The following is a 12,887-nucleotide window of genomic DNA, read 5'->3' on the forward strand; positions in this document are numbered from 1 at the left end:
CATGCAGACGTGGAGCCAGCTTCGGCCTTGGAGGCAGGAGGAACTTGAAAAGAGAAAGTTGGGCAGTAGGCTTTTAGGGCATGTCTTCATTTCAAACGTCACAGCTGCATCCCTGTAGGGCTTCAGTGTAGACATTCACAACAGCAGTGGGAGGGGTCTCCCATCTGCGTTGGTAATCCAGCTCCCCAAACAGCAGTAGCCAGGTCAAAGGAAGAATCCTTCCATCAACCTAGTGTTGTCTACACCAGGGGTTAGGTCAGCTTAACTATGTCACTCACGGGCGTGCTGTCCGGTCACATCAAGTTCATTGAGAAGAAATTAGAACCACTTTATGAGACAACATTAGAGACTCCGGTGTTGCCAGGTAGCGCTGGAAATATTAAATATTAGAGTGATTACCGCTCCTCACCCAGCACTGAACTCCAACCACCCTGATATGGTATTGGGTTTTCTAGCTCTGAAACCTTTACAGATCTTCCCACAAGTGCTTCCCTAGAAGAGCTGTCGAGCTGGGATCCCAGGGGACATCCTACTCCCCAGCACCTATTAATGCTTTGCCGTGTTAGCAAGGCACTTTGCAGGTGAAAGACACTGTTAAGTCGTAGCTGAAAGGCACCCACATGAAGTCATGGTCACTGCCGGGACTACTGCTAGCAGCCTGCTCAGGGCTGGATGGGTCAGATAGCCTGAACTCTCCTTTCACCAGTACCGGGTGTCCCATTTAGGGGGGCATACGTACGGAGGAGGCTTGCCCTGCCACTCTGTTGCCCCTATGAGTGACCCACAGCTGGACCCAAGACTGTCCCATTGGTAGAGCTAAAAGGATAGCTAGGAGAGAGAAGAGAACTCTAGCATGGCCTGGAGACCCCATTAACCCTGCCGCCAATGGGAGCTGTGTATGTAGACTGAGGGACTGGGGCTGTGTTGGAGAGCACATTCAGGGATTACTGTCACTTACCATGTGTTTGTATAACACCTAGCACAATGGGGCCTGGATACCAATGGTGGCCTCTGGGCATTACCATAAAAGAGAGGAAGGATAGTCTTCTGATTAAGGCCCTGGATTGCGATTCAGGAGACTGGGTTTCAGTTCCTTGCTCTGCTCCAGATTCCCTGGGTGACTTTGAGCAAGTCACCCACGCCTCCAGCTCCCCATCTGTAAAGTGGGGATAATAATGCTTCACTTCTCCCACCCTTTGTCTTCGTCTATTTGGACTGGGAGCTTTTCAGAGCAGGAGCTGTCTCTTACCATGTGTATCTGCAGGGCCTCACACAGTGATGCTACTACAATACCAATCATTTTTGGAAAAGAAAGAACAATCATTAACCAGCACTGTTCCACAGCGGTGCCTATAAACCCTAGTGAGTGATATCAGGGCCCCCGTTCGAAGAGAAGGCCCCATCCCCAAGAGCTTACAGCTCACCAGAGACAACAAGTAGATGCAACAAACAGACGGGGGGAGCCCCAGGTAACAGTGAGCCATGAAGATGATTTTAGCACAGAAGTACCAGTCACAGCTCATCAGCTGCCAGCCATTGTCAAGTGTTTTGCAGGTATCACAGCAGAAGTGAGTGGAAAGGAAAGGTTTGATGGAGGCAAATGTAGCAGCTTTGCAGATTTTTTTTTTTTTTTTTTAAAAACACAGGGAACTCCACCGTAATCACTATAACCTAGTGGTCAACATGATCCATCGCTGGACAACACAGGCAAGTCCCTTGCTGAATGTTCCTAAGCTTTGAGACAATTCCAGGGCAAGAGCATCTCCTGTTTCTCACAGTCCATTAGCCCACAGTCCAATTGCCCATAGTAGTAGGGACTGTTTCCATTATCCTTCTCTTGTTTCCCTCTCAGACCTCCTTGTTGCCTTTCATCCCCCTAAAACAAAACCCTGTCCTTCCCGGATGCCTAGAGCCCGCAGACATTTTTTTCGCGTGTCTATCGGAACAGGAAATGGGTGGCAACAGCTTTAGAACCAGCTCTGTTTAAGTATAGCACCCCTCTGTAAGCTGCAGGCGAGCAGCCTGGTCACCTCACAACAGGGATGTGAAGTACCGCCCCATGACAAACTTCGCTTTCATTGTAAACCCTGGTCCTTGAGGGCGTTTCTGCGGAGGAAATGAATGAAATGAATGCTACGGTTGTAGGCTGGATACAAATTGAATTAAACCTCCATCTGATCTATGTGGGTGGTCAGCACCAGGATGTAAAATTTACTGACAAGCCAACCTAATAGTAGGCATTAGTTTCCTAACAGGTGATTATTTGACCATGGGGTGCTGCGTGCGAACACCCCCAGCTTTCTCAGGGATTAGGAGTGTTTGAGGGTCTATAGCCGCATCTCAGATAAAGGCCCCTTTTGCTTTAGAGCAGGGACGGCCAACTAACATCCCAGGTGAGAGATGCAAAGCTGCAGAGGAGAAAGGGAGGCCTGTGCATTTGAATGGGAATGGCGTGTCCAGATCCCTAAGGCAGCTCGGATTATCTCAGCCCCCCTGGGACACAAGTGGCTACAGAGTCATTTTCAGCAGCCCATGCAGGGTTCTGGAATCAGCAAGCTGCTGCAGTGCAGCCAAACATCTACCTTCCTTCCTACAGGAGCTGATTACAGCAGTGCTGATTCCTAGAGCAGCCTTCTGGTTTTAGGCAGTCAGGGGCTCTGGGAAAAGAACCCAGATCTCCTGAGTCCTCATCCCCCGCCCAAAAGAAAAGCTCATCTCCAGAACTGTGGTCCCCCTGCTGGCATGCTGTAGCTGCCTTTAGTTTCCCACCCTCACTGCATGGAGAACTGCAGGGATCCTGTCTCTTCAATCCTCTTCATGCTTCACGCTTTGCACCTCCAGGCCCTGGTACATACCCTTGTCACAAGGTGCCTGGTATCTCACATGGGTCTCCATTTCAGGGGGATGGAGCAGGGAATCAAAGGAGATTTTTTTCAAAGGATTTTAGGGGAGTTAGGTATCCCATGGGATTTGGGCACCTAACTCCCTTTGAGAATCCCAGCTGACCATTTTGTGTATGCAACGAAAGCCATGACTAGTGACACGGCAAGGGATGGCGGGGGAGGGGAAATGGTGAATTCACCTCGTTAGTGGTCGTGGCCAGTAACACTGTGTCTGGGCAGCACCAAGCAGAGCCACCTTTTAATGTTCTAATGAGCCGCAGAGTGGTCTTGAGTCAACATAAGGAGTTGGACAAAAGCCTGTCTCTTAAACGGTAGGGCCAGATACTCAGCTGGTGCAAATCGGTGGCCTGTCTGAAGCCTCAGCCTGGTTTTTCATGGACAAGTGTCCAGGACACAAAAATCCCCACCAGCAGCAGCTCTGCTCCCTTGAGTGGCAGTGAGGACATGAATGGAGGCTGAGCTCCACTCTTGCCCTAGAAGAGGCCTCTCCATCTCAGGTCTGTGTCCGGCGGATGAGGGCTGGCACTGAGAGAGGCTTGCACTGCCTCTGCTGTGGAGACAGGGCTCCAATCTCCAGGACTGTTGCCTTTCACAGGCATCCAGTCAGCTTGACAAGCCTTGCACATCATGTAACCCTCCCCCTGGCAGGAACTCCAGCTCAGCCCTCACTCCAGGGAGCCTCTGTCCTTCCCAGCTGTGGAGAGAAGATCAGGAATACACAGCAAGGAATTAAACCAGGTGCCAAGGAAGACAGGGTGGGTGAGGAGTGCAGAGTTCATAGCTTACTCTAAATGCCCTCACCAAATCCCGTATGCAGCCCAAGGAAACCCCTGGGCGATGTCTGTCAGGGTGGGCCCTGAAGAGGATTCTGCAGAGAAGCCATCTTGAACTAGGGCATGCCAGATTTACTGCCCGTCTCCTCTCTGATAGGAAACCACCTCGCACCAGCTGCTGGTGACTGGGGGCGGAGGGCCAGGGAATCGCCTTCCCTGCCCAGTGTCAGTGCTGAGTTATCAATGTCAGCTTCCTCCCACACCACTGTCACCTGCAGCAATTGTGTGCCTGGGGATGGCACACCTGGGAACACACAACCTGCTTACATGGGGGCTTGGAGTTGGGATAACCCAGCATGCCAAGGACAGCGACAACCCAAGAGTGGCTGGGAACGTATGCAGTGGGAGACACCACGGGTGGGGACACTGTTCTTGGAGTTGTAGGCCCAGAGGGTCAAACCTGGGGCTGAAAAACATTAGGCGCCTATGTCTATAGTTAGATTGAGCTGGCAGACAGAGGCTGGGGAGGGAGAATTCTAGTTCTATCCGATCCCACAGATGAAACTCCACCCACCAGCCTTTACAGGTGCAAACATGGTGGCATCAGACCCTACTTCCATTGCTTAGTCATATCCTGAGGGCTGGCCTCTGCCGTCAATGGGAGCAGATAGCTCTTAAATATGGACCTGTTTTTTTTGGGGGGTCCCCCTCTGTTTATAAGCATGTCCACTGTGGTGGGAGCAGAGAGGTTCTTTTGGTCTAGGGGGCTTTGTGTGATGTGAGGACAGCCTGTAACACCGTAGGCCAGAGACTCTTCCTTCTGTGGGTCATCTGCAATTGTTAGGCAGGCCTCCTGCAAAGAACCCCTCAGACCTGGAACCTCCCTCCTCTAAAGCCCCCAGCTAACAAATAAACCCTGTAATATTTGATCCTTCCCTCGCTCACATTGGTATAAACCAAAAATAATTCCATTAACGTCAGTGGCATCACCCTGGCGTAAAGCTGAATCAACCCCTATGCACTGACCATCTCAGCTAGGTCTTCTAGCCTGCACCCACACAGATCAGATGTCTAGGAGGCAGGATGTGAGCTGGGAACAGCGCTCTGGCTAATGATTTGCAAATGAGCCTCAGGCAGCATCCCACTTTGCTTTGGAATCCCAGTTTCCCAGCAGTGTCAGGAGGAGGTGCTTTGAACTGGTACCAGGGTTTCACCTCAGCTAGATGGACAGGGTTGAGAACCAGTATTTCACCTTGATAAACTGCAGCAGCCTATGCCACATTCTCTACAATGACCTGAGATGGGGGGCTGTTCTCCCTTCCCTGTGACGAGAAAGGCAGGGATCCCAGGGGAAAGCAGGATGCTAGTGCCCCTGCTGGCCCATTCTTACTCAGCAATGGGTGCTAACCCATGACCTTGTACATGGAAGACAAGAAGACAGATTGCTTGGAAACACTACGATAAATGGACACTACGTGGACTAATGCTGAACAGCAATAGGAATTACAAAGCGGGCGCCACCGGAATTCACCACGATTAACGCGATTACCGTGGCTACCAAAGGAACGAATAATGATGTATCCCATGCGGTGACGTTTTTGCCAGTTGCATCTGGGTCACGCTTTTCACCTCTGCTGCCTGAAGAGCACAAGTTTTATAGGGTAAAGCAAGTGAAATCACCTGGGGGGGAAGGGGAGGTTCATCCCATCCCCCACACCCTCCGCTCCAGTTTACAATCGTGAGTGAGCAAAGACAAGGGAGTTGGCAACAGCTTCACAAAGCATGATCCTAATTAATCCATCACCAGGATAGCACCACTCCCCATTCGGTCATCCCCGTAAATCACTGTCATGAAAGCTGCACTAGTGGATGCATCTCTAGTGCCAAGTCTACACAGCACAAATGAACATGTGCAAAGCACCATGGTTCTAAAGCCGGGACTCTGCCCCGTGTCCTCTGCAAACGTGTTCTCGGCCCAGTTGTTCCTGACTCGTGAACAAGGACATGCCTCCCACTGGAGTCACGGAATGCAGCGCCACAAAAGAGAATGGACAGAGATGCTCCCAGTAACAGCTGCATGGTAAAAAGAGAGCAGGGGCCTGGGAGCAAAGCTGTGTCTGCAAGGGGTCCCTGGCCAGAAGTAGCTCAGAGGGGTCTAAGCGCATATTAACATCTCAAAAGGCTTCCTAAGGAGTCTGGATTAGAAGTTCTCACTCTCAGGATATTTATCCTGATAGTCCACACATTGTTACTATTTGTATTACAGTAGGGCCTAGAGGCCCCAAATAAGATCAGGTCCCATTGTGCTAGGTGCTGTACATATAGACAGTCAGAGACAGTCCCTGTGCTGAAGAGCTTACAGTCTATATAGCCAACCCAGCCAAAAGGTGGGATGGGAAAGAGAGGTACAGAGAGGAGAAGAGACTTGACCAAGGTCACACCATAGGTCAGTGGCGAGCTGAGAATAGGACCCATGTTTCCCAGTTCCCTAGTCACTGAACCAAGCTGCCCCTCATAGGCAAAGGTTGACAGGATCCCTAGCATATAACAGTACAACACACAATGTCAAGCAATCACCGGTTAATTGGAAATCTCTGGCAACAAATGTCTCTCAGGCACACACCAAAAAATTCAAAGACAATAAATATCACCCAACATACACTCCCTGCATTTGTAGGTTCCCATTAGGTGTTGAAAGTATTGATTTTCTTCTAATTACTTTCTTTGTTAGATGATCTTGTGTATTACTTGGTGCTAAAAACATTAAACAATTCAAGCAGCACAGAGAGTCATTAGGAAAAACAGCACTGAATCTGTCCAGTGCAAGAAGAAAAAGCAGTAGCGTTCAAGTGGCATGGGTCATACCTAACCTGCCAAAAGCAAAGAACACCTTCTCTCCCCAGCCCCTGTATTTTCATGAATGATGCCCTGTCTCACTGCTATAATACAATGAATGGAAGGAGAATAGCCGTTTCTTTGGCAAGACTCAGGACTCCTAATGTTGTGCATTGACATGAAGCAATTAATTGGCTTACATGGGCCATGCTACTAAGGTATGTTATTGGGCCTATTTCTTTGCTGGCAACAAAATCAATAGAGTTATACCAGCTGTGAATTTGGCTGAATGTGTGGATTGTGTTAGAAGAGTGAGCTAAGTAGTTTGGTTTCTGAAAGGACTAGAGACAAATGTGTTATAAGCAGTGAAAATATGTCCAGTCTGTTCATCTCAGACCAGTATTCCCAGTCTGTGTGTCCCAAACACTATTCCCACACTGTACTTCTCCATGCAGTTGGATGCAGTAAAGCACCATGGTAAAGACAGAAATGTCAGCTGAAGGAAGATACTGAATCTCAGGGGACACAAATGCATTTGGAAACAGAATCCTTGAAAACACAACTTACCTTTCCTCCTTGCCACTTTTCCTATGCTCCTTGCACTGCCTGAGGTGCTCAGAAAGTCATCAGCTGGGGGAGAGGGGGAGAAGAGGGGACAGAACCCAGGACTGGGAACTGGGCAGTATGTCATGGAGAAAGAGAGTTTCATGAAGGAATAATCTATCTTCTCTTCCATTGCCTCCCCTGGGGTTGCATTTCCAGTAAAACCATGAGATGAACTGGGTGCATGATGCTTTGTGGGATAGAGAGTCTCTCACTGGTTTGGGGTCTGAAGCACCCTTTCAAAATTCTCTGTAGAAATACTACACTGACAGAGAGAGAGATTAGATTTGCTATAAACTAGAATACAAAATCCACCTGTCCTCAGTAACGACAAAGGGCTAAATATTCATCCTGAGCACTGCAGAGGGAATTAACCACACAGACAGATCCCATTAATGCTAATGGACGGTGTGGCTAATTAGCAACACCTCACACTCAATATTTACCCGTATGTGATACAGAGTTTTCTTCCTATCCCTTTGAAGCAATCTATTTTCTTTGCTAAAGCATAAAAGGGAAAAAGCATCTAAAAGCGGAGAAGCAACAACCTTTCCAGATGCACTTGTAACTCAGATAGGCACACCAGTGCACATGAAAGGGTGATTGAGGAGAAGGAGGGCTGGGATGGGCTCAGGGGGCTGGAAATGGAATATTGGGAGTCTTTCATCTCTAGTTGCCAGCTGTAATCCGGCCCTGGTTGTGGGCAGGACTGGAGGTCCCAGGAGACAGGAAATGGGATATAAAGCTTTGAGCTGTATGCAGCATGGTCAAACCGGCCTCAGGCAGTAGCAGCCTTATGCTGTAGCAATCTGATGGCTGTTTGTTAGTCAATGTGGAGTGACATGGCAGGCCTGAGTTCACATCCTAGAGGCTGGATGACCAAGTGTATCCTTGAAATTGTCACTCATTGGTCCTGCCTGGAGATTTCATTAGAGAAGCCAATGACTGAATGCACCATAGGACTGGACAGGCTTTTTACCACTAGATTTTGTCTCTATGGGTCAGGGCTGGTATAGATTTGGTGAGGGGAGTTTGCCCTGCTGCTACTTACGAAGCATCTCTTCATTCTTAGCTAGACCATAAGCTCTCTGGTGCAGGGACCATCTTTTTCTTCTGTGTCTGTACAGCATCTACCACACTGGGGTCCTGATCTCTGACTAGGGCTCTTCAGCATTACAGTAATACTAATAATTATTAGGATGATGACGCGGTCACCTTCCACCACCTTCAAATTCACTCCATTCCCCTTCCCAGCCCACAAACAAATGAAACCCACGCCCAGCCAGACCCAGGGGCAAACCTTCCTCCTCTTGATAAAGGGGCTTTGAATGGAGACTGACAGGAGCAGACACAGCTGGGTCTCAGGAGATTTTGCAATTTGCAAGAGTTTTACACCTTCCAGGTGAAGGTATCTGTGTCTAATTTTGAGTCACAATTAAGTTGGTGTATAAAGAGTTCGGTGTCCATGGATCCACTTACACTTTTCACATGATGGCTGGAGAGTTGCTGGAGTTTTCTATCATCAGCAAATAAATCATCAAGAAGAAGAACAAGTATCAATCAGAATCCGTGACCTGGGACCTGAGGACCGACAAGGGCCTTTCATAAAATCACAGACTACCCAAAGAGGAGAAGGGCCAGAGTCTCAGCTCTGATGCCCTGACCCTGCCTAGGAAGAGAGAGGCAAATTCCCAGTCCTGGTACACTGAGGAAGTGTGATGGTGTCATGGTTAGGGCACTGGTTAGAATTTAAGACAACCAAGTCCACTCCCCAACTCTGCCACAGACTCACTGTATGACCTTGGGATAGACACTTCATCTTTCCATGTCTCAGGTTCTCCATCCATCAAATGGGGATAGAATCCTTCCTTTCTTCCACTGTTTGTCTGTGAGTGAGGGTGTGAATTTAAAGTGCACTAGCTAGTCCGCACTAACTCCCTGCGTGGACACTCTTACTGTGCACAAGAGTGCCCTCCATCAGGTTAGCTTAATGCACCTCTGTGACCGAATGCAGCCCTGTATTCACAACCTACACACCACTGTAATAATCTTTGTACACCAAATGCCTTGTGAGGTGGCATTTGAAAACTAATAACCTGCTGGTCAGCAATATCATGGTGAAATGTGTATAGCAACATTACAGGTAAGGTTATGGACATAAAGTGAAATTATGACTGAAGTGAGTTTACCAGACAAGTCTGAGGAGGGGGTGACCCTATTCCTCAGAGACAAAGGACAAGCTAAGTCCTCTAACCAGGTGTCATCAAAGTTGATTGGCAGTCACCTGTCAAGTGGCCGTTCTTTGGCAGTGACGGGGGGCAGGAACAGATCAATCTGCATTGCAACAAACAACAACATGGACCCTCTTTCACCACCATACTCCATGTCTCCATCCTTACAGTAGGAAGGTAACCCTCATGAAAATGCATTTCAAAGGGTGACTGGACTATAAAAGTGAGGGCCAAAACCACCCCAGGGAGTCTATCTTTCTTTCTCTCCTCATCTATCTTTCTTTCTCTCTCTCTCCCCAAAGAAAAAAAAAGGGGGGAACCTGTCTTTGGACTTGGGGTGGGGTTCTGACCTGAGAATCTGGCCAGCCCTGTTGCTGGGAACATGTGGTAAGGATTTTACCTTGAACCAAGTCTACTTTGTTAAGTGTTAGCTATTTGCAAGTGTTTTATCTTTATTTCTCTGGTACCCCTTTCTGATTTTAATGCCTTATAATTGTACTCACTTAAAATCTATCTCTTGTAGTTAAAAAAACCCTTCTTTTATTCTTTAATGAAAACTAATCCAGGGTGGTGGTTAAACTGAATTGTTTGGTAACTCCAGTAGCAGACAGATTTAGCTTCACCCATTACAGGGGCAACAGACCTATAATATCTGAACTGTCTAGGAGAGGGCTGGACAGTGCAGAACACACATTTTTGGGAAAATTCAGGACTGGGAGTGTGTTGGGGTCACCCTGCAAGTAGTACCTAAAGCTGCTGGAAGCCAGAGTCTGGCTGGTGTGCTGCTGACAGGCTGCTGGGGTCAGAGTTGCTGGACCAAGGCTGTGGCTCTAGACAGACACTCCGGTTCTGACCTGCGTGCTGGCAGGCTGACTGTGAGCGACCCAAGCTGGGAGCTACAACAGCAAAGCATTGTGGGGAACTCCAGGTTGCAGGGCAAGTGATGGCAAAACCCCTCACTGGTCTGGATTGCACACCGGAACAAGATAACTTCCAAAGTGCATTGAGCTAATACACTGAAAGAGACTCAAACAGCATCCACACGGAGAGTTAGTGAGGCGTAGCTACTGCAGGCTATTCCCCTTATAGACAAGCCTATGTGCATGCCCAGTCGTAGCACCATGGCATCTCCAGGTGCTACTGGGATATAAATAATTATAAGAGTAAGTGCTCCTACTTAGAGGATTTCTACGTCAAGCTCTAGCCCTTTTGAAAACGATGTTATTTTTGCACAAGAGAAAGTCAACACTGGAAAAAATGTTATTTATTTCCCAGAGTAAATGCAATAAATTAAAGCCAACAGCCTGTAAAGACGCCTGGATGTGAATTCATTGTCAATGCACTCGGTGATAAAATGGGATTTATTGGCTCTTCTTTGCATAAAAAAGCAGAAAAAAGCCTGGAAACGAAGGCAGAGATGCTACAGTATAAACACATAGGATTATTAGGTGAGAGCTATAGGCGAAACAGCAGATACATTTATCCTCAAGAGGTAGCGACATAAAAAACACCTGCTGCATTTTAGAACAATGAAATCAGAAAAAGGCAATTCCTCCCCATTCAGAAAAAAGAAAAGGATTCACCAACATGCTAGCTGGAAAACACAGATCAATACATTGTAAGTGTTGGCCAGGGCAATCCTCTGAAGGGGCAGCCTCATATCCTACACAGAAATTGGCAGGGACGTTTAAATCTTGAGCATGCCAATGGAGCTACTGGAAAACACAGAGCAGATCTGAGAGGAGCATAAATTCCATTTAATCTTCCTTTGCACTAGAAAAGGCTGCTGGTATGGAGAACAGGGGCCTGTTACTCAGCACTCTGCATGTTGTTTGCTTGATTGAACTGGCAGAAATGTTAATTAAAGTTCTAAACAGGCCCCCTAACAGCTCAGTTAGCAATACCTGGAAAGAAACATTTGTCTGGTCAAAGTAAACAGTATCTGATCAGTTCCCATAGGGGAATCAGTGAGTGAAACACAACACAAAGGAGACTGAGTCCAGCAGCACTTGGCTGGTTTGCTTTTCTGACTCCCTTTATATGTTCTGCACCATCTTCCCACACAGCAGAGAGCTTTGTAGCTGGCAAGTAAAAAAAAGTGTGTGTATATATATATATACACATATTTGCAAGTGAAATCAGTAGAAGAAATTAAAATCTGGGGCCTGGTTCTCCTCTGACCCCAGAGCTACACCAGTATATGTCCACTGGCTTCTATGGAGTTACTCCAGATTCACACTTGTGTTGGAGAGCTCAGATGGAGATGCTCTGAGCAAAATATTTCTGATCAATGGGCATTTATGGAGGCAAGATTTGCATACTGGGCGGTGTGGGGGAGGTCCATCTCCGGACATCTTGGAGGGGCATTTCAGTAACTTACACAAGTTTTATTTTTTAACTACCGATACTTCAATGCGTAGGAAGATCCCTCCATTCCATAGCGACGAGGGGGTGTCGTAGCCCAAAGACTCTATAACTCAGTCCCAATTCCTTATCGACTTACTCCACTGCCAATGGGGAAAAAGCATTGTTACCTTAGCAACTACCACAGTGCTCATGGCTCCCTTGTAGATAAAAAATACCCCACTCTCTGTAATCTGACTTCTGGGGTATTGCACAGAGACTCAGAGGAGGAATATTATAAAGAATAGTACCCAGATAGTGAAAACCAGCCGTCTGAGGTGAAACCAGACTAGATGGAGGTGATGTTGGTGGGAAAAGAGAAGCATTTTGAAGATTTTGCCTCCTGTGTAACATCCTCTTCCACTGAGGGAAACTGTTATAGTTTTATTTTGAATTATTTGTATTAAAGCTGAGTTTAGAGGCAACAGCTGAGATCAAAGCCCCCTTGTGCTAGGTGTACAAACACTTAGTAAAAGCTCATAACCTAAATAATGAAAGGCTGTGACAATGTTTAGACAGCTGGTGGAACCCAGGAATTCCCAGACTGGATCAGAACCAAGGTCCATCTAGTCCAGTATCCAGTGGCCAGCAGCTGATGCTTCAGAGAAAGGTGTAAGAACCCTGAAGAGCAGATGTGGGATAATCTGCCCCCCCTCCTTAAGTTTCCCTAATTTCTAGTAGTTAGAGGTTGGTTTAAGACCTGAAGCATGAGTTTCGCTATGGACGTGGCTATTCTAGTAACCCAAGCTGTAACCTTGAGCTCCCCTGTTTGTTGCATCCACCTGTTGTCTCTTGTCTTCCACTTAGTCTGTCAGCTCTTTGTGCCAGGTACCTTCTCTTCGTTAGATGTTTTCACAATGCCTAGCACAACTGGAACTAGGGGTCCTTCTGGACCCCTCATAGCCCAGATAACCACAGCTGGATACGGAAACCGATTTCAGGGATAAAATGGAAGGAGCAACAAGGCTGTGTGAGCCAGAGGGGAATCTTGATCTGAGATGAAAGTGAGCTCAGAGGCATGTGGCAGTCAGCTCAGAAATGGAGAGATTGGTCTAATGTTTAGAACTCTATCCTCCTAGGACCCAGGAAACCTGGCTTTGCTAAAGGCTTCCTGGATGACCTTGGGCAAGTCCCCTAGC

This window comes from Malaclemys terrapin, chromosome 15, assembly GCF_027887155.1.
Source record: "Malaclemys terrapin pileata isolate rMalTer1 chromosome 15, rMalTer1.hap1, whole genome shotgun sequence".
In the NCBI taxonomy this organism is placed as follows: Eukaryota; Metazoa; Chordata; order Testudines; family Emydidae; genus Malaclemys; species Malaclemys terrapin.